Source organism: Protopterus annectens, chromosome 11.part0, assembly GCF_019279795.1.
Source record: "Protopterus annectens isolate FY-2018-M chromosome 11.part0, PAN1.0, whole genome shotgun sequence".
Classification (NCBI taxonomy): Eukaryota; Metazoa; Chordata; order Ceratodontiformes; family Protopteridae; genus Protopterus; species Protopterus annectens.
This window is the reverse complement of record NC_056745.1, coordinates 736223488-736249404: the sequence shown is the minus strand read 5'-3', so window position 1 is coordinate 736249404 and position 25917 is coordinate 736223488.

Below are 25917 nucleotides of genomic sequence, written 5' to 3'. Positions count from 1 at the left end.
TGTGCCAGGCTGATTTGAGCCTAGCACTGAGCAGCATTTTACCTTCTCCAAGGATGTTGCCACAATACGCACAAAAGATGATTGACTTTAATAACTGTCTTAGTTTATGGTGTCATTCTAAGGGAGAACATATTTGTCAGCATGGAAGGAGATGGCCAAGAGACCATACTGCTTTACCAGGGATGGTTTGCACCTCTCCTCTCTAGGCTTTAGAATATTAGCTAAAACATTGTCTTCCCCCATAGTGCCTTTTGGAGAACAGCAACAGTCATCCCTCTGCACAAAGGTGGCTATCTACAGACCCTGGAAACTACAGACCCATAAGCCTGACTAGTCATATATGCAAAGCCAAGGAAAGAATCATCATGGAAATGATCAATAATGATGTAGTAAACCTCCAGACATTAGACCCAACCCAGTTTGGTTTTGTCAAGGGCACGTCATGCCTACTCAACCTGGTGGACTTCTTTGAGGAGGTCCTCAAAGCAATGGATGAGGGCAAAATGGTGCACACTGCCTACCTTGACCTGGCCAAGGCATTTGATACAATACCCCAGTCAGGCATTGTTGACAAACTCAAGGGGTTAGGTACAAAGCTGTATGTCACCCTGTGCATAGCCAACTGACTCACAGACAAGACCCAGGAAGTTAGAATTGGGGAGTCCACCTATACAAAGAGGTCAGTCACAAGTGGAGTTCCTCAGGGATCAGTCCTTGGACTGCTCCTTTTTGGCATTTACTTGTCTGAAGTCAAGGTCAATGTTAATGGTCTGTGGCTGACTAAATTTGCAGATAATTGCAAATTAGGATCTATCGTTGAATCCTACACTGGCACAAATGTTCTCCAGAAAGGGCTGACACTGACAAACTACTGGTGTCAGACCCATAGGCTAAAATTAAATGTCAAAAAATGCATAACAGTATCCTTCAGGAAGTCATCCACCACAGGAAACCATCATATTGATAACATACCCCTTCGACTTGACCCAGTAGTCAGGGACTTAGGGACACACATAGACAGTAATCTAGCCTTTGGCCATCACATGTCTACAGTATTGAGGAAATCATTCTATGTTACACAACTTATAAACAAAGGTATGGCATCTAGGTCAAAGGAAGTCAGTGTTCCACTGTATTTGGCATTCATTGGACCTGCCATTGAGTTCAATGTACCTAAACAGGCATATAAAACAATTGGAATGTCCACAGAGGTTCCTCACTAAAAGAATACAGGGCATAAGTAAATTGTCCTGTACAGACCACCTCTAGGGCCTATCCTTGCATTCTGTCTCCTACAGGCTGTTGAGGGGGATTTATTCCTGGCATACAGGGCATTGTCAGACCCCCCCCCCTCTGCTGGACCTTCTGCATATCCATAAAACAAATATCACCAGACTTCCCCATTCTAAAGACTTAAACCTTGCCTGTGATATAAATAGGATCTGCTCAAGAGACAGGTATGTATCCCAGAGACTACTCTGTCTCTGGAACAGACTTCCGATCCATGTGAAGCAGAGTTCCTCCCCAACCCAATTCAAGTGTAACTTGGACAATTGAATGGGGAACAGAAAATTCATCCCTGGTTTGGCACCTATGTCTCTAATGGATTCAGGCAATGATTCATCTCCCAGGCCCCTGCTTGTAAATGTTTCATCGCCTAAGCCCCTGCTTAGACTTGTCAAGGGTACCAGAACTTGTCAGAGATTTGGGATGCATGGCTAAACTTAAAACGGCCTTTGTGGTCATTAGTCTAGTAAACACCTATGAACTTATGAACCTATTAGCATTTACCTGTTCTTCAGAGAATTAGATCCAAGGAGGACATAGACTAGGACAGAACTTTGAGAGACACTGCTATTTACATTTTGGAAAGAGTACCATTTATTCTGATTGAGTATGCTTTGCAGTATTGGTAGTAGCTAGCCAGAGAACTGCAAACAGGTTGATGTTGAGTTGGTTAGATTATGGATGATGTTAGAGTAGGGATGGTATTAAATGTTTTGGCTACATCTAGATAAGATGTGTGGATAGGATATCCTTCATTTAAGTCTAGGGTGACTTTTCCAAAGAAGCTGACAATATTAAGAAGGCAGGATTTACCCTTAACAAAATGGAACTGTGAAGGGTCTACAGTCTGCATATGTTGTATGTTATTATTGATTAGTTCTACAATAATATGTTTTGTGGGTTTACAGATAAGGCCAGTGAGATGGAAGGGCTTATATGTAAGCAGGTGGAGGGGTAGCTCTTATAGAAAGGGTGACTATGACATTTCGTAAGGTGCATGAGCTGTGGAGAAACTTTCATTGAAGATGGTTAAGAGACATTTGGCTAGATGAAACTTAAGCTTACCAGTAAGCAGCTGGATATTTTGTTTAGTCCCTAGGAGGTTTTATCTTTTGTCTTGGAGAGGTTAGTTGAAACTTGGTTAATACTGATGATGGTGGGTTTGGCCTACTTTGGTATGGAGACAGAGGGCATAGTAGAAGGAGTGAAATTTGAGCAGAATGTATTAGCCAAGATGTTAGGTATGAGTTCAAGGTTGTTGTAGGTAGTAAAGAGCATAGCAGGGTATGTTTTTAGATTTTATGTGCATAGCTGATGTCCTTAGAGTCAGTGGTTATCTTACACTTAAAGGTAGTCTTGATGCTTCTCATAATGTTTTTTTACTAATATGGCTGATGTTTTGTTTTCTAAGCTGGGAGGGATTATGGGTTATGTAAGCTAGGAGTTTACATTTCTTTATATACAATTTGTTGATTATATTATCCCACCAGATTTGACTTTTAATATTAGCTATTGTTTTGCTTATGATGAAAAGGTACATTTTTCTCTGTGTAGTGATTTATTAGGCCATAAAATTCTTTGGTTGTGGCTGGGGTGTCAGTGTTCAGGTATTCACAGTGATGAGCTGTTTATGTTTTTCAAAAATGTGCATACAATCTAATATATATGAGCTAGTAGTGGCACTTTAGTAATAGTTGCTTGTGTACACACATACACACCTTTATTTTATTTTAGAATGACAAGCTACAATTGGTTGTGGGGGTTGGTTTGATAATTCAAGTAGAATACATGAACGCTTATACGAAAACCATTGGATATTTTATTGTATATAGAATGGGTTTATTATGTATTATATTCTTAAACATACCTTCGTTTCTGTTTTTATTTACAATTTTAACATCTCTAGTATGGAATTTTTACTGTTAGAAATCTTAATTGTACTCCTGATGGAATGAACTAATTAAGTTAATTAAGTAAATGAATCACGTGGTTTTCTGTTCTCTGTATATAATACAGACTACTTGAATACAAGAACAACTTGAAAAAGCTCGGTATTTCACCGAGTGAAAGCGCTTGTTTTTTAAGTGTGGTGTTTGTTCCTAATAAAGGATTAATACTTCAGCTGCTGGTGATGCTTCCTGGTTTTGTTTCTAAGTTCTTGGCTTCGTTTTTCTCTTTTTTTGGAGTTCCTGGTAACGATTTTATGGCTGAGGGAGCTGACCCAACTGACTTTGCTGATACTCCTCAAATAATGAGGAACCACTGTGATGATGGTCCGATAACTCGTTCAGAATTTAACCAGGTTTTAGCTACATTAACTCAGCTCACTAATACTCTTAACGCAATGAAGACCAATCTGCCATCAGCGTTGCCTGGTAACCAGCAACATGCATTAGAGCAGAGGAAGAAACGCCCTCTGAATGCAACGGCAGGAAGAGCTTTGACTTCACCACTTGACTTTCCGGGCAATTCAACACATGGTATAGCTTTTAGTCGCGAACAGGGAATTAATATGCAAGGACTACAAACAGACTTAATGGATCCACAACCACAAAGTTTTAATTTTAATATTTGGACTGAACGTCAATTTACATTCAACCAAGGTACTGTTATATCTAACACTACTAATAATATTGAGAATGATTTTGACATTCTGAGAGCTAAACTTTACGCTTACAAAAGCAATCAACTAGAGATAAATTATCTTAAAGAATGTGTGTCAGTTAGGCGTGTACCAAAGGGTCTATGCTTTTACAAGTTCCCGAACAACGTACAGCAGGGAACTTTGTATTACAATAAATTATGTGAAATTTTCGACAAGGCTGGTTTGGAAGTTCTGAATGTAATGATAGCAGAGTATGAGGCGAAAGCCATTACTCTGCTAAATGAACTCACTGTGTTAAATAATTCTTTGGTTAAAGACTCTAATTTTTTATCTGTTAAAATCAATTATGACAATGTTTTTAAAGAGGTGGATCAATTTTGTGTAAAGATTTTAAATCGCAAAATGCGTAAATTAGAGAGAGATTTGATAGAGTATAGAGAGGGTGTGGCTTATCCTGTTCCTGGTAAAGTACGTAGAGCCAACAACCAAATGCACGGGTTTGATAACCAAAGTGCTGTATTTGATAAACATTCTGGTGTTTTTGTTCAACCATTATGTAGGAGTGAGAGATTGGCAGAAAAAGAAAGGAAAAATTCTTACCAGGATTTTCAACAACCCCCAGACAGAGTAGGGGGGAGGGGGAAGAGATACTACCAACAAGGCTGGAACAACAGACACAAATAGTTCCACACAACACCAGTTCAGACTTAAGAAGGTTAGATGAATTTTGTTATGAGACTATAGAGGGTTGTACTATTGTCAGAAAAGATAATTTTGCTATTTACAATTATACAGACATGGAGGTAAATTACTGCACCTTTGGGTTATTCACTCGAGGTTTTCACTACGTTCCCCTGCGACCTTTTAATTTAACTAATGCTCTTGTTGATTTAAAACTATTTGCAAGACAGTTAAACTTAACTTTACATTTCAAAGGGCAAGCATATGTCAAGAACGAACTTACTCGAACTAGTACATTTAACCCTCCTATCCACCCATCTATCAAAGTATTTGAGGAGTTAGTAGAGAGAGATCTCAGGATTTTGCATTTTCAGAATATACATTCACCTCCTATTAATTTGAAAGAAGATGAAGTCTCTTAGTCGATTATTTTATGCGTAAAAACATAAGAGTTATGAAACCTGACAAGGGTGGTGGTGTCGTTCTTATGTACAACTCTGACTATGATGCCCACCTCTTTGGGATGTTACAGGATTCTGATCAATATGAAGTGGTCTCTAGAAATGAAGTTAACCTTGCTACATCTAAAATAATTTTTTTGCTTACTGACCACCTACTTCAGGGTGTGATTAATGAAAAATTATTTAATTATTTACACGTGAATAAACCTAGAACCCCTGTCATTTTTGGAATTCCGAAAACGCATAAAGGGCTATATCCATTAAAATTTAGACCTATTGTCTCTGGAGCAGGCAGCGTAACTGAGCCACTTGGCAAGTTTATTGATTATATAACTAAAAACTTTGTTTCCACCTTAACGAATATTTGTAAAGACTCCTGGGACTTTCTCAAAGGTATTCAACCAGTGTTTTACAAGGTAGAATTGTTGATGATTACTATAGATATAGTGGAACTATTTCCTAGTATCCCCCACTGTACGGGATTAGAATGGTTTAATGAGGTACTAAGTTCTGAGGCTCACCTAGGAAGTAAAGTTACTAATTTGATAACAGAACTTATGGAAATTGTACTAGAAAATAATTTTTTATACTTCAATGGGGAGTTTTACAGACAGAAGAATGGGGTAGCCATGGGCGCCTCCTGTGCTTCACTTTACGCCAATCTAGTTTTGCACAGATGGGAACAGAAATTTATCTTTTCAACTGACTGGGTTAAATTTATTACCCACTATAAGAGATATTTAGATGATATTTGCATTTTATGGAATGGATCGTTGGAGCAGTTCCATGAGTTTTTTAATTATTTAAATTCTACTACTTCTTTCTTATCTTTTACACACAATATCAGTCCTAGTGAACTCCACTACCTGGATGTGACCTTATATAAAGATAATTCTAAACAAGTGTTCCAATCCAAGCTTTTCAGGAAACTAAGTTTTTCTAATTCATACCTCCATTTTGAAAGCGGACACCCCTTTTACCAAAAGAGAGGTATTATAAAGGGCCAATTTATTTGTGCTTCTAGAATGTGTAGTACCCTTAAAGACTTCATGGAAGAATTAGAAACCTCAAAGAGACTATTTTTTGAAATAGGTTACCCAGTTCCTTTAGTGACCAGTTTGGCAGAAGAAATAATATCTAACAGGGACACCAAATATCCACCTTTACTAGGTAAAGGACCTTCTCAGACCCTTGAACATGTAGTTGAAGCCAACTCAAGATTACACAATAGTTTCATTTATACTTACTCTTTGAGTTCTTCTGAGATTGAGAATGTGATACGGAAACACTGGCCGGTACTCACTTTACATGATGAATTGAATAATTTTGTTCACCCACACCCTAGCTTTGTAAGGAAAAGAGATGTCAACCTTAAACAATGGTTTGAAAAGAAAAGTACAGGTAAATCTACATTAAATAATCACAAACCAGGCACTTTTAAATGTGGTGCCTGTAAGCAATGTACTGTCATTCTTAATGATTTGACTATATTCATTCCATCAAGAAAATTATTTTTCAAAGCTAGTTGTTATTTCAATTGTGCAACCAAGGGAGTGGTGTATCTAGGGGTATGTGTAGTGTGTTCCAGTTTTTACATAGAAAAGACAGAGAGATCTCTTAGAAAAAGGATCTATGAGCACTTTTATGAGGTTTCTAAAGGAAAAGAAACCAATGCTTTCTTTAAACATTCTGCATTCTGCCCTAAAATGCAGTTAAAATTCATGGTGTTAGAACAAGTAATACCAGATGCCAGGGGTGGTGACTGGGAGACGACACTGGAATATCGTGAACTTTTGTGGCAATTGAGATTAGACGCTGGTAAACCACCTGGCCTTAACGATAACATTAATATTAGTAGTGTCCTTAAACTCAGGATGGCTCGACTGTAGTGTTTATTTCAGGTCGGACTTGGTCCATATTAGATATTATACTATCCACACAAAAGCACAAGCACTTTCCATTACATACTTACATATTTATATTTATATTTAGTTCATGGTACTTGTTCAGTTTTGATGGACTAAGTGGTCTATTTTAATTTGCTCATTTTATCATTTTCTATGATTATTTACTGTTATTTATATCTATGGATCTAATGATTTTAATAGATTTTAACATAATGTTTACACCTTCCCCCGGATTCATGAAGCTCGGCGCAAGGCCGGTGTAAGGTCTGCGCCAGCCGTGCGGCGTATATATGGTGTAGTAGCGCCATATGCATATTAATGAAGGTGCACTGCCACCACATCCACGTGCATAGGACACGTGCGCGAGTGCATGGGGCGTTACTAAGCTGCGCCCGGAGGCGTGTCAATGCTGGCTGTTGATGAGCAACCTAAACTGCTGAATATTATAGTCCGCCTGCAATAGTAATCGCATATACACATGAACAGGAATGTAACCGGCACATACACATAGGATGCTATATGCGGAACTGGGATATCCAAAAGCAGAACCCATGCATGCAAATGCAATACGCAACAACCCTTGTATAGCACATAACCCGCACCCATGTCCGAATGTCCACCAAATCCAGCTACCAGCCTTGCGCATCCGTACACCTACACATAGCGAGTATTCCCCATATGTAGTAGGAAGTATCATCCTAGGCAGTGTCAGGATTGCAAATATGTATCCACGTTTGTAAACATCCCATCACAGTTACGTAAATCCAAATGCCCGCGCGTTCATGTTTCGGCCAAATGTGTGTACATCCCGCGTGGGATAAGTAACCTGTTGAAACCTCAGAGTTGTTTACACGCCACGGTGTCTAGTACTGTACACATCTGGACAAAACATGTATGTGTAGTCACGGTACTGTTCAGTTTCTAGACAGACATGCAAAACATACTATGCAGGATGGAACAGCTGTTCACCATGCAGGTCTCCCCACTAGGGTTGCCACCTGTTCAGATGCCCAAGGTGGGACATCCGTTGTAGAAATGTGATAATTTGCAGGATAAAACATACCCCCGGCCAGTGCAAAGGACAGAATTACACTTGTATGCCAAGATAAAAGCTTATTTCATAGCATTTGAATAGCTTATGCTATCCCAAATAATAGTTATGTGTTCCAGATACAAAATACCTGTATCATGCAACTAGTAAAGAAAATAAGAAATATACTGTTGTCTTAAAATCACAGGACATTTGCCATGTCGCAGGACACAACTGTCCAAAGTGGGACTTCCCCTCGCAAAGAGGAACAGGTGGTAACCCTACTCCCCACTGAATTATCGACAGTATATATTCAACTCAATCACATACCGACACCACCTCTCAACCTATTACAGCAACAAAATCTGGACAAAGCCTAAAAGGATGGGTGGACAAATAGGGACAGATGTAATTACTGCTCTCACAAACTTTGAAAGTTCACAGAATAATAGTATGTACATTAGCATGAAATGTTGTGAAGGATGTGGGGTAGTCCCCGAGTATTACAGCGGTCCGTACATTTATACTGTAACAAACCTTCACATATGTTGACTGTACTACTGCATACCTGTAGTTAATTCATAGTTAAGTCATGTGCAAAATAATAATCCTCGTATGAATGAATACAGGAAATAGTCAAATGTGAACAGGAACACCACTCACCGTGGATTATGTATTGTAATCACCCCCCACCCATATTATGTATTGCCAACATTAAAAGCTGCTGACAGGTGCCCAAACACCTGTGTCTGTAAACACAGATAAAATGTTTAAAATGGACAAACCCTGTCCATGTGCTTTGTCTGACATTTGAACATGATCAGGGCAGTTCCATTCACCAGGCGGACAAGCCTAAACCCAGATCACCACATGAACACCCTGACAAGTAAAGACCTGTATGTGTCAGGACTATAAGCCTTGGGGATCTGAATATCCCTGCAGTGATTAAATATGCAGCTTTAGTCCAGAGCAGTAGGGAATAGGGAATGTGTAACATGTAGTACCGCATTTTTCCCAGCAGGAGAATGGATGCCTGTGTCGTAAGTGAAGCAGTGAGGCATATGTTAATGTAGCTATGTACTATGGGTATGCATATAAATGAGTCAGAACACCAAAAGTATAGTGGTTACAGCATCCGGCCAACGTGAATGCAGTCCCGGTTCAACTACGACTACAGCACATATAATGTGAAAGTGTAATGAATGCGTCTGTGCTGTACAGACAGTTAAATATGTAAAGGTGAACGTGTGTTTCGCATACATCTGTTAACCGGATTACAGATAATTTACTGGTACTGTCACAAGTAATAAGCCCACGTAAGCACAAAGACTCAGTAAACATATGTAACCCACAATAAGGATATGCATGTGTGTCTGCGCGTAACCCACAATAAGGAATTGCAAGTGCGCCTGTGCGTGTGTGATCCGCTCACAGCATAGTAAATGAATGCTGTTTCCCCCACGTTAGATATACATGGCTCAAACCTGTTAACCCCGTAAAGTATGAAACCAGACAAAGGCATGCAAACTACCGGTACAAATAGGGACAAACCCCAGATATGTGCCAGAACAAACATAGAAAGTGGATAGAATAACGGGTGTGTCAGTAGCATGAATTCTCTGAAGGGTATGCAGTCGTAACCTGAACTGCTTGCCAGTATTTCCCAACGTAAGTCTCAAATGAAATGCCACTACATTGCCAGATAGACACAGGTTTATGTAAAACACACCGAAGATAAAGAAGCAACCAGCTGTACACTCTGTGACAATCTGTACAGTGGAAAGGTATGGTATGGATATAGATATATGTGTATACACATAATCCACAGACGTAAACCAAAGCAAGTTATGAAATGAGGATTGTACATGTATATATGTATACACAACAGACATATGTCCCGTAGATATGACATATGTACATAAATAGGCCACGTTATAGCTAATATGGGTAGACAAACAGACATGCACAAAAGGTGAATAAACCGCTGCCTTCCAAACCATTGGCCAGAAAGTGACAGCCCAGCAAGTTCTACACTTTAAACATGCATATAGGTGTCCATTGCAGGACCCCAAAAATTGATCCATACGTAGTGTCAACCGACATTGACGCAAAATAAGTGACCTCAGCAAATACGATATAGCTGTACATGCAACAGTAGCAGGTGCAAGGGTGATGACACATGTGTCGATAGAATGTATGATGTACGAACTGATATCCAGAGAGTGGGGAGTGCATATAAGTGTCTCCACACTTCAGTACCGCTCACATTAAACATGTGTAATGGGTACTGTAGTGGGTTGTCAGGTATGGGAAACATGGGTATGCAGAAATGGGCCTAGGTGTTGTTTGGCAGAGATTTCGTAGGCCCGCCCCGTGGGAGTGATGTGGGTATAGCACACACCTATATTCTCAATAATGGGGCAAACCATCCACTGGATATTGCATAAACCATTTTGGGAATATGTAGGGCCCTATATCAGTGTCATGTAGGCGATTATCATGGATGGACATGCGTACGACCAAGATGGTAACCATAACTGGCAAACTGTCAGAATAAGACAGCTGCACTAAGGCATAGTACATGAAATACAAATAGGGACTATATTAAATATACCCCAGACAAAGTCAGAACGTTGTGAGAATACTGGCGTAGCCAGGAATATGAATGTTATGAGTGTTACTAATCATGTAATGGAAATGTCAGTCACTATTATCTAACCGCACAGTTCGTAATGCCTTGCCAGCAATTTACCAGAAAGGCACATTACTATGACAAATGTAACAAGGGCAAAGGTCAAATGTCAGGGCATTTACCCATAATGTGTACAGGTTAGGGGTATGAAGGTAACCTGTCCAAAATACATGTACAGAACTAGTGATACTAGGTGGACAGGTGAGAAGAAAGACATCAGGACAAATGAGAAAACATGTACAAGTCATACGCATGTACTCCGACAAATGTGAATGACAACGTATGCCCTGTGAATGTCAATGTGGAAGGTTAATAGTCACAAAAGTAATGTGTCCCTCAGGGTGTCATGCAGTGTCACCGTAACAATGTCCAGTCCCCATACTGCGTGAGCTCTGCCACTGACGGAAAGCGCAATTACCGGCGCACACATACGGTACATGATAGACTAGTGTGGATAAGCAGCTGTTGGCCTGTGTGAGGAATACAACTCTCTGGGTGGGTGTGTCCTGCAATATAAATGTAATGGCATCTGGCCTGTGATGCCGCCATACAGTGTGTGTATTGGTGTCAGAAAGTTGATATCTTGTATCAGACACATACTCCGCAACTGTACAGATTTACGCAGAATGTGCAGAGTTCTGCTTCATATGTTTGGTGTGTTCCACGTAACATCAGTACCATTCTGGCACATTCCTGATAACTGAAGTCATGAAATAATGACAAACATGTGATTAAGACACCAAATCCGTCAGAAAAGCCATACTAATGCAAAACCTATTATTGTGTCAACTATCTAAGTTTGTAAGAGCAACATGTCAATACTGCCCCTATGTGTCCCACTATCAGATAAGGCCTTGTCCAGAAGTTTGGTCTAGGAGGTGGAGTGGTATGATCAGAAACAGATACATGTGTGAGGAAACAGCATTATCAACTGCAAGATAACGCAGAAGGTATGAAATGCGCTGCAGTAGGACGTTCAGTACTGTCCGCAGGTATGTGCTGACATGTCAAATGACACAGCAGTCTACATGAAGAACCTATAGGGCTGTCACCTTTACAAATGATGATAATGGGACATACCCACAGCCATGCACACAGCACAAATAGACATACACACAGCAAAACTAGGCCATGATACATGAAGCCTCCGGCGTGTACGAGTACAGTGAGAGTACAGCAAGGATAGATGTCTGCCAAGATATACAGCAAATGCCTGTAAGGGCGTGTAACACCGCCCGTAACATGGACGTTGCATGGACAATGTTGGGATTTGCAACATACCCCATTGGTATGTGAAAGCTATGCAAATAAGCGATACATGAAACAGTCAGCTGTCCATGCAAGAGCAGAGTTATGGGCAGAAAATAGATTTTATATATATATATATATATATATATATATATAGAGAGAGAGAGAGAGAGAAATACAGACATACACACACAGACACACACACACGTGGCAGGGCTGGTAATAGAACTTACACATTACTACCCTATCACACTACAGCATGACGCATTTACAGAACGCGCTACCGAGATTACTAAACACAGCAGACCCACAGGCATTCTACTAGGTGCGTGTCAGCATCCGCAAAGACAAAGACGTCAGCAGGATATATCCATGGTGTGAAGCATCTAAAAGCATAACCTGAGTTCCTAGGTGGATGGGAGCATGCACACACACACACACACACACCCACTTGGCAGGCCTGGGAATCGAACTTACACCTAATTACCCTATCACACTACAGCATGACACATTTACAGAACGCGCTACTGAGATTACTGAACACAGCGCTCCCAGAGGCACACTTCTAGGTGGGTGACATCATCCGCAAAGGTAAAGATGCCGATAGGGAATGTATGTGTTGTGAGACATGTAAAAGCATTACTGTGTCCCCAGGGAGCTGGAAACACACACACACACACACACACACACACACACACACACACACACACACACTTGGCAGGGCGGGGAGTTGAACATACACCTAACTACCTTATCACACTACAGCATGATGCATTTACAGAACGCTCTACCGAGATTACTGAGCACAGCACTCCCAGAGGCATACTTCTAGGTGGGTGACATCATCCACAAAGGCAAAGATGCCGATAGGGAATGTATGTGTTGTGAGGCATGTAAAAGCATTACTGTGTCCCCAGGCAGCTGCAAACACACACACACACACACACACACACACACACACACACACACACACACACACACTTGGCAGGGCCGGGAGTTGAACATACACCTAACTACCTTATCACACTACAGTATTACGCATTTACAGAACACGCTACCAAGATTACAGAACACAGCACTCCCAGAGGCATACTTCTAGGTGGGTGACATCATCCACAAAGGCAAAGACGCCGATAGGGAATGTATGTGTTGTGAGGCATGTAAAAGCATTACTGTGTCCCCAGGCAGCTGGAAACACACACACACACACACACACACACACACACACACACACACACACGCTTGGCAGGGCCGGGAGTTGAACATACACCTAACTACCTTATCACACTACAGCATGACGCATTTACAGAACGTGCTATCGAGATTACTGAGCACAGCACTCCCAGAGGCATACTTCTAGGTGGGTGACATCATCCGCAAAGGCAAAGACACCGATAGGGAATGCATGTGTTGTGAGGCATGTAAAAGCATTACTGTGTCCCCAGGCAGCTGCACACACACACACACACACACACACACACACACACACACACACACACACACACACACACACACACACACTTGGCAGGGCCGGGAGTTGAACATACACCTAAGTACCTTATCACACTACAGCATTACGCATTCACAGAACGTGCTACCGAGATTACTAAACACAGCACTCCCAGAGGCATACTTCTAGGTGGGTGACATCATCCACAAAAGCAAAGACGCCGATAGGGAATGTATGTGCTGTGAGGCATGTAAAAGCATTACTGTGCCCCCAGGCAGCTGGAAACACACACACACACACACACACACACACACACACACACACACACACACACACACACACACACTTGGCAGGGCTGGGAGTTGAACATACACCTAACTACCTTATCACACTACAGCATTACGCATTTACAGAACGCGCTACCGAGATTACTGAACACAGTACTCCCAGAGGCATACTTCTAGGTGGGTGACATCCGCGATAGGGAATGTTTAGAGAGTGAGCAGTCTGAAAGCATATTACTGTCCCAAGGTAGACGTAGACAAACACGGCAGTGCTGTCATCGGGCCAACTAAATATCTACGGAGCACTACAACACTAAATAGATGGGATGCCACAGACAGTACACCCTTCGAGACAGCAACCAGTGTGTTCAATGTAGGCATCCATCGTGACATTGAAAATGGACATCTGTTGCCTGGATGAACACCATGGCTATACAGGATGTCAATGGCCATGCCCACATGCTTAGTATCACACGTCTGTTTGGAATGTACTGTGTGTCCATCTACACAATAGCGTACTGGGCATGCTCACACACTTAGCAGTTGCAAAGGGCCGTCTAGCATGCACACGCAGTCTAATCACGGAAGGGCGCAGTGTGGAATGTACTGTGTGTCCATCTACACAACGGCGTACTGGGCATGCTCACACACTTAGCAGTTGCAAAGGGCCATCCTGCATGCACACGGAGTCTAATCATGGAAGGGCGCAGTGTGGAATGTACTGTGTGTCCATCTACACAATGGCATACTGGGCATGCTCACACACTTAGCTGTTGCAAAGGGCTGTCTTGCATGCAGATGGAGTGTAAACAAGGAAGGTCTCAGATTGGACTGTACCGTGTGTCCGTCTACACAACTGTGTACATGGACTGTACTGTGTGTCCATCTACACAACAGCATACTGGGCATGCTCACACACTTAGCTGTTGCAAAGGCCTGTCGTGCATGCAGATGGAGTGTATACACAGAAGGGCACAGTACAGAAGGGCACAGGAAGGTATAACTGTCCTCACGCACAGGGCGGTCACACATGCAGCGACCTGTATACACACACAGCTGCCATCACAGCTGTCACAGGTGCAGGTCACACATGTATACACTGCAGCTGTCAAGTCAGCACCATGTCGTTGGTGCAGCACTACACAGCCTTACAGTACCACAACACCATGTGACACATGACCACTGGGCTGTACAGAGGTGTACACCAGCTGTGCAGAGTACACATGTACCAAAAGGGATCCAACAGGTGTTATGCACTGCATTGATACCAGTATACATGCACAGGTCGGCTCAAGACATACCACGGCCCTTACACAGCTGTGACACCTGACTGTTGCTGTACACCAATGAACACACGTCTGGATATGTCATACATGTGATTGTGTGGATGTGTGCATGGACTGCACACACAACATATACATACATAGCCTGTGATATACCTTGCGCATAACAGTGGCCTAATCAATGCTACACACGCGAATGGAAGGTGGGCCCATGTCTGTTGAATGCCCACACTACAGGGGGTAGCAATGTTGACCGGGACACATACCCTTGTACTGGCCGCCTGTGACACCCGTGATATCATACCACAGTCCATATGTTATGTATGTCAACACACATGTCCAACAATAGCAATGCATACAAACATGGCAACAGGAGACACATGTGACATCTGTACTGTGCATGCAGCAACCATGCATGTGCAGTGGCCAATGTCCATACCATAGTTGCACCAACCTACGACATGCAGTCGCAATGCATACCCATCATTGACACCTGTATACGGTGACATACAAACAGCACATATGGAGGGATGTGTGTACATAACGTGGTGTACCACCTGTGTAGATGTATGTGTGCAGGGGGTGGCTCACAGTTGTGTCACACGCCATCCTATCATGCCATGTGCAAACAGTACGCTATGTCGCTGTTATGTGACGGTGCTGACATAATGCATACACAGCGGTCAGGTGTTACCAACTATATGTCACATGGCACCTGTAACACCTACAACCTCCCGTGTGCATATAGCAGCACATTTGCCAGATATAGCGTTGGTACACATAATGCAATCAATACCACTGCATGTCTATCACACGTGTCATCATATGGCAGATGTATAATTCCCAGTACTGCCATGTGTGTCTGAATGTGTGACCAGAGATGCCACATATTGCAGGGAATATGTCCCAGTTGTTACACATCCTTGTACACCTTTGTAGAGATCTGTACATACGTCAGTGTGGGAAGCATGACGTCGGCCGGTGTGGTGCATCACACACATCGGCTGTCCGTATAGACATGTGTGGTCACCATAGTGTGTGTGTGTCTGTATGTATGTGTGGTGCTTGGTGTGAGGGTGTATGCTAATATACGGTGAGAAATGATCACTAACCCCACGTGGTGACTAACCCGTAATGGTGATGCATTGCACTACCCTGTTGATGCCATAGGTCCCAGCCATACTGGCTACCTGTGCATGTTCCTTCTCTGTGACACATCGTGTGGGTGCATAGTACTGTGAGGGTGATGACCACATAGGCAAGGGTCCCCACCTGCACACTATGGGGTGTGCGTTATAGTGGTGTACACCCCGTGAATATGGCCATGTTCCTGTACTGTTACAGGGTCCTACTGCTGCACAGTGTGGCCTCCAGCTACCAAGTGTCACCTCACAACATCATTGGCCAGACCACTGTGTACAACCCCTGCACCATGTCACCATACCTGTAATGTGTCCTGCTATGTATGTCATGTCTCTGTCCAGTGTAGCCTGTGGCACTGACCACATGCGTCAGGTGCAGTATATGTGTGGACATCTGTGTCATGTTGGTGTTTCCAACAGTCAGGTTGAGGGTACATGTAGCATGCTGATATTGGCAGACGTGCCTGTGAGCAATCCACAGTTACACATGGGGGACTGCAAACACTGCTACCTGTAGGCACATGCAAGTACACCATAGGAGGGAACCAGGGTATCACAACCAACATGGTGCTACAGATGTAACCGAGACACATACCGTGAACACATCACAATGCATGCTGCACCTGCACTACATGGTATGACCGGTGCATGCCGACAGTACACAACCTATGTCACACACAACCACTGCAACATACACATCCCTCACTATGCATACACAGGTAATATCACATACACATCTCTCAGTATTCACACACAACCACTGCAACATACACATCCCTCACTATGCATACACAGGTAATATTACATACACCTCTCACTATGCTGTTCACCCTGTGCATCAGAATATTTGTGCATAACCCTGCACCGATGGTGTGGATGACAGGGATGCGGCACAGGCTTCATCATATGCACAGGGTGATATGTTTGCCAGGGGCATAGGCTGCACCAATGGATAACATCATGTGTGTGTGTAAGAGCCGGTGAGTTGACTGGACATGTCTGTGCAGAATGCATGTGGATGTTGTGGAGCCCTACAGTTGTGTTTGCTGTGTAAGTGTATGTGTGTACACAGTTCTGCCATCTGTGAGGCCTACACGGGGTATAATTGACAGCCCCAGATTGTACAGAGCAGGTTGTACAGCTCACTGTGTCCGTCCATGGCCACGTGACCTGTGTCTGCCTGGGGTTGCACGGGCGCTACCAGGTGGAGGTACAGAGTGGCTACTGTCCGACGACACATGTCCGCTGGAACCGTGTCCCCACTGAGAACATCCAGGGCCACGTCCATGTGGCATGCTGTGTCCTGGTGTTGACAGCGCAGCACCAGCTGCATTGCTACTGCTACTGGCACTATGGGAGCAGGCATGTGAGGGGGCACGCTTACGTCGACCTACACTAGGTGGTGTTGCCGGCCTACGTCCATGTGGCCTACGCATCACTCCTACCAGATGTTCCAGCACAGACAGCTCCCGCTCGCGGATTGTCATGCCTCGGTCAAGGATTCCGACCATTTCACCTAATCGCCTATCCAGAACATTAGCAATCTGCTGTTGAGCATTTGCCAATGCCTGGATGTTGTCATTTAGGGTATGGATAGCAGCCCTCTGCAGCCTCTGCCCTTCTCTGTTCTGCCATTCAGCACGTGCCTGTGTTGCCATTACAGTCTGGAACATGCGTCTGGTGATACCAGCTGCTGCGATCTGTCCTGCAGGTGCATGTCTGCCACAGGTCCTCCTATGAGCAGCACCAGCCACATGCCTGTGTGGCACATCTGCAGTCATTAAACTGACACCATGGTTTGTAAACACACCTTCTGTAGCCACCACATGTTCCTGTTCCACGCTAACAGATGCTAACTGTCCTTCCTCTATGGCCACTGGTGATGCGGTATGTGTTGGCAGCAGAACTGTGTGCGGGGAAGAGGGGGACATAGCTGGGATGGTAACCATTGGCACAGATTCAGCCCCTGACAACCCTGCCTGTACCTCATGCATATGTTCATCACCGCTAGTATCTGTGGGGACACTAACATCAGATGGACCACAGGAGGGTAACACACCTATATCACCTGTGAATGCAAAGAAATACTGTAAAGTACAATAGACACACACACACACACACACACACACACACACACACACACACACACACACACACACACACACACACACACACACACACACACACAAACACAGACACACACACACACACACACACACACACACACACACACACACACACACACACACACACACACACACACACACACAAACACAGACACACACACACACACCATGCATCAGATGGCATGCAGCATGCCTGTGATACAGCAGAGGGCATGCAGCTCAAACATTAATAGTGTTAGTAAGCATACCTCCCTGGGGTGCACACTACAGCAAGCAGGAGTCATATCAGTAGCCATGCAGTTCACACAATCATGGTAGTATGCATGCATCCCCGTGATACACCATGTGGCCCAGACAAGGATAACAGTACACATGGCTGACGTGACCTTGACATGTAATCTGCTGACATGTGCATTAACATGCATACATGTCTGACACAATGGTGTCCTGACACATGTACAGCATCATAATGGGCGTCACATTGCAGTGTTGTGTGTATGTCCTACAGATAGAATGCATGTTTAGCAAATGTGCATGAGCATGGGAGGGTAGTGTGAGCCATCTACATTGCTATACAGTGTGAAGTACAGACACTGTGCCATTGCATGGCATCATGAGGCTTCTATGTTGCTGTAGAATGCATAATATGTACACATTGCATAGCCTTAACTGCAACACAGTCGTGATGTTCAACAGATCGTATATGGTAGACTTCAGTGACACCTCCAGTAGCTGTGCACAGGCTTTTAGGTTGTCCAGTGTACCACATCAACTGTATAATCGGTCAACTAAGGCTATAATTGGACCATGTGTGGACAATGTGCAACAAGGTGTATACACATCCCAAGTACTGTGTGGCTACATGTCTCTGGCCATCCCCCATGGCCATGTGTGCACATGTGTTAGCCAACTGTGTGTGATGGGCATCTATCTCACATGTCTGTGTTGTCCCATATGACATACACCCATAGATGTCAGATATGTCACAATCCACAGTGTTATGCAGACAACGGGTTGTATGTTTGGTATGTGGGGTATAGGTCATGCGATAGTGTGACAATATTGCAGACAGAACACTACATGTCTGGGACATGTTAGGTGGCACATCACAATGTGTGCACCCAATGCAGGGGCATATGAAACAATGGTGACACCTGTGGGCTGCCCATTACACAACTCACTGTGTGGTACTGTGTGCATACCACACATGTTGTTCCAATGCATACTACATATGCCTCCAGTGTAGAACACATCCACCGTTGTATGCACAGCTGACCACACATGTCGCAATGACAAGTACTGTGGTTTCAAGTCGGTGTATCATTACGTTTGTATATATTGCACATGGGTGGCCTGTGCGAATGACGGGTGGTGCGACCTGCATATCGTGACTGGAACAAACATCAGGTGTGCAAGTGTTAACTGGCCACATGGCAAATAGATCTACACTGTAACATGCCTGATACTGATGACAGTCTCACCTGCAATGGACTCATGTCTGTGCGGCACGCCAGAGGTACCTGTATAGGGGTGACACACCAGTATGAACATTATTCATGACTGTATGACAGCCACAGGTTGCACTGTGCATGTGAACACATTCACCTGTGTAATAGTATATAGTATGCACATGTGTGCATACACAACGTAGCATACTGTAGTATGCAGCATGTGTGTCCACATACCTTGCATATGTTGTTACTTCACATAATGTACAGTGACACATGCAACTACATGGGATATAATAGCCATATGTGCAGTACTGACTTACCAGGCAACTCCAGGCTCATTGGTTGGGAGACACCCACCTCCACGATGGCAGCTAGTGTTTCTGGATGCTGTTCCCTGGGTGTCCCCAGACTGGCCAGTAGCTCCTCGGTGTGTGTGAGTGGGGGCTGGGTTGGTGGCCTACCACCTGTTCCACCTTGTTCCCTGGCGATTGCAGTGGCACGCTGTTTTGCATGTCGTATCAAGTCCGTGCAGTGTCTGTGCACCTGCTGGTAGGTGCGGTTATGGCCACCCACATCATTCACCCTCCTGTGTAGATCCTGCCACAAGTCATCCCGCTGCTGGGCATGCTGTGGCACATGGCTGAACAACAAGTCATAGTTGTCATGGAGCTGTGGGATGAGGACATCATCCTCCTGGTGGGTGTATGCTGGGAGGCGTGTACGGGGCATTATCTGTAAGACATAATGATGGTGACAGGTCACAGTTTCAGAGATGTACAGAGATACTGCTGCACATACATTTCTATGACATCTACTACATCTGCACAGTTATCTTTGCAAAGCATTATGACACTGACACGACTGACGTGTTTGTGTCACACATGTCACACCCATTATGCATTGGATATCATCACCATATATGTGTGTCACCTCATTACAGTGTTCATACTCCATGTAAATGCTGTCTTGCTGTGGGCATGTCTATTTGCCTGCACTTGTGTTCTTACCTATCTGCACATGCCTGGATGTGTCCACGGTACTACTGTTGACCTGGATGCTGTGTATATGTCACATATCAACACAGACACAGCCGTAATGGACTTGAGCAGTGACAATGCACACATACGCATGGACACCTGTACATGCATGTGTTTTGCCATATACATCTACACAGCACTGTACAACTGTTCACCATCCTGCCATGGATCGCCTGTATTGCACATGTGATAGACATGGGACAATGGCTAGTCAGATGACATTCGCAGGGATGGTTATCAACCATAGCATGTGCAGGCATGGTTTCCAAGCTGTACAAGACAGCCATTGTGCCACCGCAAGGTGCATCAGTGCCACATTACTGATCCAGTCAGTTGATAGTGCATCTACCATGCGGCCATCTCACCATGTATGACTGGGATGACATGTGCAGCTTTGATGGACAGGGTTGCATAGTATGGTGGGAGTATGTCACATATATGGCACAGGGATCTGTCCAGCCTGTGGCGATCCTAGTATTAGGATGGTGGCTGTCCATGACATATGTCTTATAGATCAGGATATGGACATGTAGCATGTCCATCATCATGGTGTAGCAAATGTCCTTCTGCAAGGTAGACAGCATGCTGCATAGTAGAGGTGAGGATTGTGAAGGCTGGTATCGCACATCCATGCATAGCCATTACCCCTTACAGGTGGTATGTGATCCAATATTGGTCACCACAGTGCTGTATATGCCTGTCCAGTGATCTCCGTGCTCATGAATGGCACCCTGACATGAAATGGGTACCTCATATGACTACCTAAGGGGCCTGGAGACATCACCATGTTGGGGGGTGCACTGCACAGCTCCATCCCTTACACAGTGTCCATAATGTTGACCACAGCCTAGGTAGTAGTTTATGGGTACAGGGATGTTCACCTAGCGGTGACACTGCTGGTATCATCCATCAGACTGTGCACATATGTCACACACCTCACCCACACAGCCCATTCTGTATGTTGTTCACAACACTGACACAGCTATACTGATAGGTCATGGCCATTCACAGCCTTATATACACAGATGCCTAACATTTGTCTGTGTGGTATGGGCTACAATGAGGGTGGGGTACAACACATTAACCCTGTTCTACTGTAGCTGGCACTGGTGTGCTGTGCACATGTCACTCTTGCACCTTTTGTAGTTGTGAGTCTGTCAACAGGCCACTGGTGGAACACTCCTGTGACATGCAAAGGTATTTGTAATCAAATATCCGTGCTGTCTTGTACATCTATACTGCTAACATCTACAGTGCTAATGGTTCATGGACATGCACACCATACTCAGCAGGGTTATAGTGCAGTGCCACCCTAATTGACTGTCATCACCACTTGTGGGTTGATATTATCCAACACCCTATCTGTATTGTATGGTCATGCTAGGCACTTGCTCAGAACTTGTGAGCATGTCATGAGCTACTGATTACTATAGCACCCATTCCACACCATTTCCCACAGGTACACTGGCTGTCTTACACTTCCCAGCTTGCTTATGGTACAACAGCTGTTGTACACACATAACACACATATCCTGTGGGACATGGTTGTATATACAGGCATGTCCAACTGTCATGTACCAGTGCTACTGCCTGTCTATATGAGGGATATGTCGTACATGTGGCAATAGGGCAATTGTCTCATGTACACATTCAATGCTCACCTCCCAACATACGGCACTACAGCCTGTGGGGGATGCACTTCTGCAGTCGTGCTGGGGGCATAGCTCACAGGTGTACCTCATTACGAGGAGCGTACCTCATATGGGGTTCTAAAAGGTGCATGTTCCTCAAGGTTCCACATTGGAAGGGTCTGTCACACATTCATTGTTGTAAATTGTTTACCTGCTAGCCATGGCTAAATAGATAGGAATCATATTAATTCATTAGAATATCTTTTTTATACGTAAAACCAGCCTATTTTAGCCATCATATGCCCTTCCTAGTTGAAGCTGTTAGTAAGCCAGTTGTAAGTGTTCCACGTTTTGCCCATTTGTCACACAGTATGAGGACTAATGTTCCTCAGTTTGGGGACAGGAGGTTGACAGCTATGGCTGGGGGTAATGCTGTCACCAACCCTGACTGCACCTGACAGTCATTTGGGGATGTGTAACATTCGCAACACACCCCACCCATCACATAGTCTCACATGATCTACACCACTGGCCACACCTACGAGGACAACTTGTGCAGTACGTCTCCATACTCACTGTAGGCACCAGAGGTAGCCCCCATCATGGAAGACAACATCACCAGCTTATAGCCCACAGACTCATGTGTGCCCATCACATACAGCCAATAGTGTGTTATAACATTCACAACACACCAGTCATAGATGACTCTGTAGGGAGTCACCCTGCAGTTCCACACAGCAGGCTACACAAGGCATTAGTCGCTTACATCTTGCTGTCAGGTAACTGCTTCTGCAACATAACCTATGCACCCATGCCACACCTCACCTGGTACGATATGACTGCCATTCTCCATGTTATTGTGACTGCCCTGTGATGCCACTTCACAGACTACTTGTGCAGGGACATGCAATAGCTCACCAGTCTTATAGCCCTGAGGGTGTGGGCCAAGCCCTGGGGAGCATTTTGCATTCATCTGGACATGATACCACTGTACAATGACTGACTGTGTCACTTCAACAGTTGCCTATGCTCCTATTGTCATTCCACAGGCATCTGGTATCTGTCTGCTATGACTTGACCTGGTCAAACACAATACTGTGGCACAGATGACTTGCACCTGTCAGCCCTGGAAGTACAGCTCACATGTAAGGCACTTGCTGCTTCTATACTGCCTGTCTTGCACAGTTTCCAATAACTGTCACCAGCAGGGCGGTAACTGGCAGGCACGACATGGGGTCATGTGACACAATGCTTGCATCTTCCTCTGTGACGCACGCAGGCAAGGCACACCTTATAATGCACCACTCAAACATCTCTGCAGTGACTGGGACCTGCCTCTAGGCTCTGCAGAGCACACCTGCAATGACAGGTTATAGACAGACCATCTTTCAGGCACATACCTGGACCGGCACACCCACAGCTGAGGGGTTCCCATATCCCACTATGTTTTGCACACATCCTGGCAAGTTACTTAGCACAATGCATCAGAGGTGCTCCATGTGCAACTAACTGTGTCCGGGACTGCTATACACATTGTAACAAGCGACAGAGTCAACATCATACCCCACGGGTAACATACCTTCTATGTTGGTATAATGGACAGTGGGCCTCAGACAGCTACTACTGATGTGTGACTTACACTGCCCCACACTTCACTGGGATAGCCACTCATGTACCGACACACCCATGAGCCATACCCTCCGCTCTGCTGGGTCAACCCATACGCACCACCTCTAAGACCTACATTACCCTTGGCATGAACACTACCACCATGTTCTGGTGTTACACACCTGGGGTTATCCCCTCATTGGTGGATTCTGACCATATGCTAATCGACCTTGTTAGCCACATCCTGGCAACACACCCATCACAGCATACAAGTACATGAGTACTACAACACCTACTACAGACGTCTGCTGACAGCGGTTGTTAACATCATGACACTTGTGCAGATGGACAATGCACATACAAATGCTGACACATACCCCAGTGCACTTCATTAGCATGTACACAACTGCATGGATCATGCTATTCCACACAGAGCCATGATGGTACACACCAGATAACAGACGCCACTCTGGTGGTCATGTTCCATGGACATATGATGTTCAATGACAGGTGTAGGCTGTGCACAGTGGTGTACATTCCCATGTGTGGGATGGCTCACTGGTCAGCCGTGGTGGGGCCACAGGGTCCCTCATCACATACTCCAAGACTAGCTACGTAAACATGACTGCCACACATTCTGGGGTGTACCACCAGGCATTATGGTGGTATATCAGTAGTCGATGGCAACACCCACATCTGCTGTCACATACAACAGTCACTCAGGAACATTGCAGACCCAGGTGTTGCTGCCAACATGCTGGAGGATGGATTCAATGCTGGCATTGCACCCTCTCACTCACTACAGGGCCGCAATCCATACATGAACATTGTGGTGTCCCTGTGGTCACACCTACACAGTACTGACCTACACTCTATATGTCCTGGGACACTGGCCCCATGTCACCTTCCAACATCCCAGGCTGTGATGTCCACCAACCTCTGAATTACATGTCTCCCCACTAGGCCACCATATTCAGTAATAGCCTTGTTTCAGACATTGTAGCCCCTGAATGGCACACAACAGCATTTATCACACTAAACACAGGTGGCACCACATTGCACGAGTGGGACTATAGTCCTACACATCTGACTGGACTGTTCTGCATGGCTATGGGGCACATCATCAAGGAAGTCATTCACAGAGACATTGTTGGGCTCCCGTCCTTTGCTGCCACCCGGGTTGGGCTTGTTAGGGCCAGAGCATGGCCCCTACACATGGTGGACTTCTTTCATACAGTTACCAGGGCAGTTGCTGATGGTACGGGAGTCCACACATCCTACATTGTCCTCTCATTGCCTTTCAGCACCATTCCCCATTCTGGTATTGACAACATCCACATCCACCTGATCCTATTTATTTGTACCTCCAAGGTGTTATGAATGTCGTTGAACTATCTATTATATTTGCAGATATCGCTGAATCCATCTATATCACCATATATCCCTCTATTGCCCTTTCTATCTGTATTATATATATGCATATGTGTACATATATATATATATATATATATATATATATATATATATATATATATATATCTATATCTATATATATATATATATATATATATATATATATATATATATATATATATATATATATATATATCTATATATATATATATATATCTATATCTATATATATATATCTGGCGGGGAACGTGACAGGCACACAGCACCACCATATGCTGTAAGGCTCATGTACTCTTCAGGTGTTGGCATTCCGTGTTCCACTGGCTGTTGTGTTTACAATGTTTGAGGGATGCCTATGTAGGAGTCACACATTGGGCCACCTATACATTACAATTTACAGGTGGTCATGTTTGTGTGCCATCCATTTTACTGTGTGTGCAGGTGGAGAGGTGTCAGTCTGTAGGGGCCTACACTGCCAGAGTATGTGCTATACGTTCCCTCTTTGCCAAGGCGTAGGCATATTGGGCATGCCTCCGTCTGCCTACTGGGGCTGGCACAGTGTGTTCATGGTCTGAATCCCT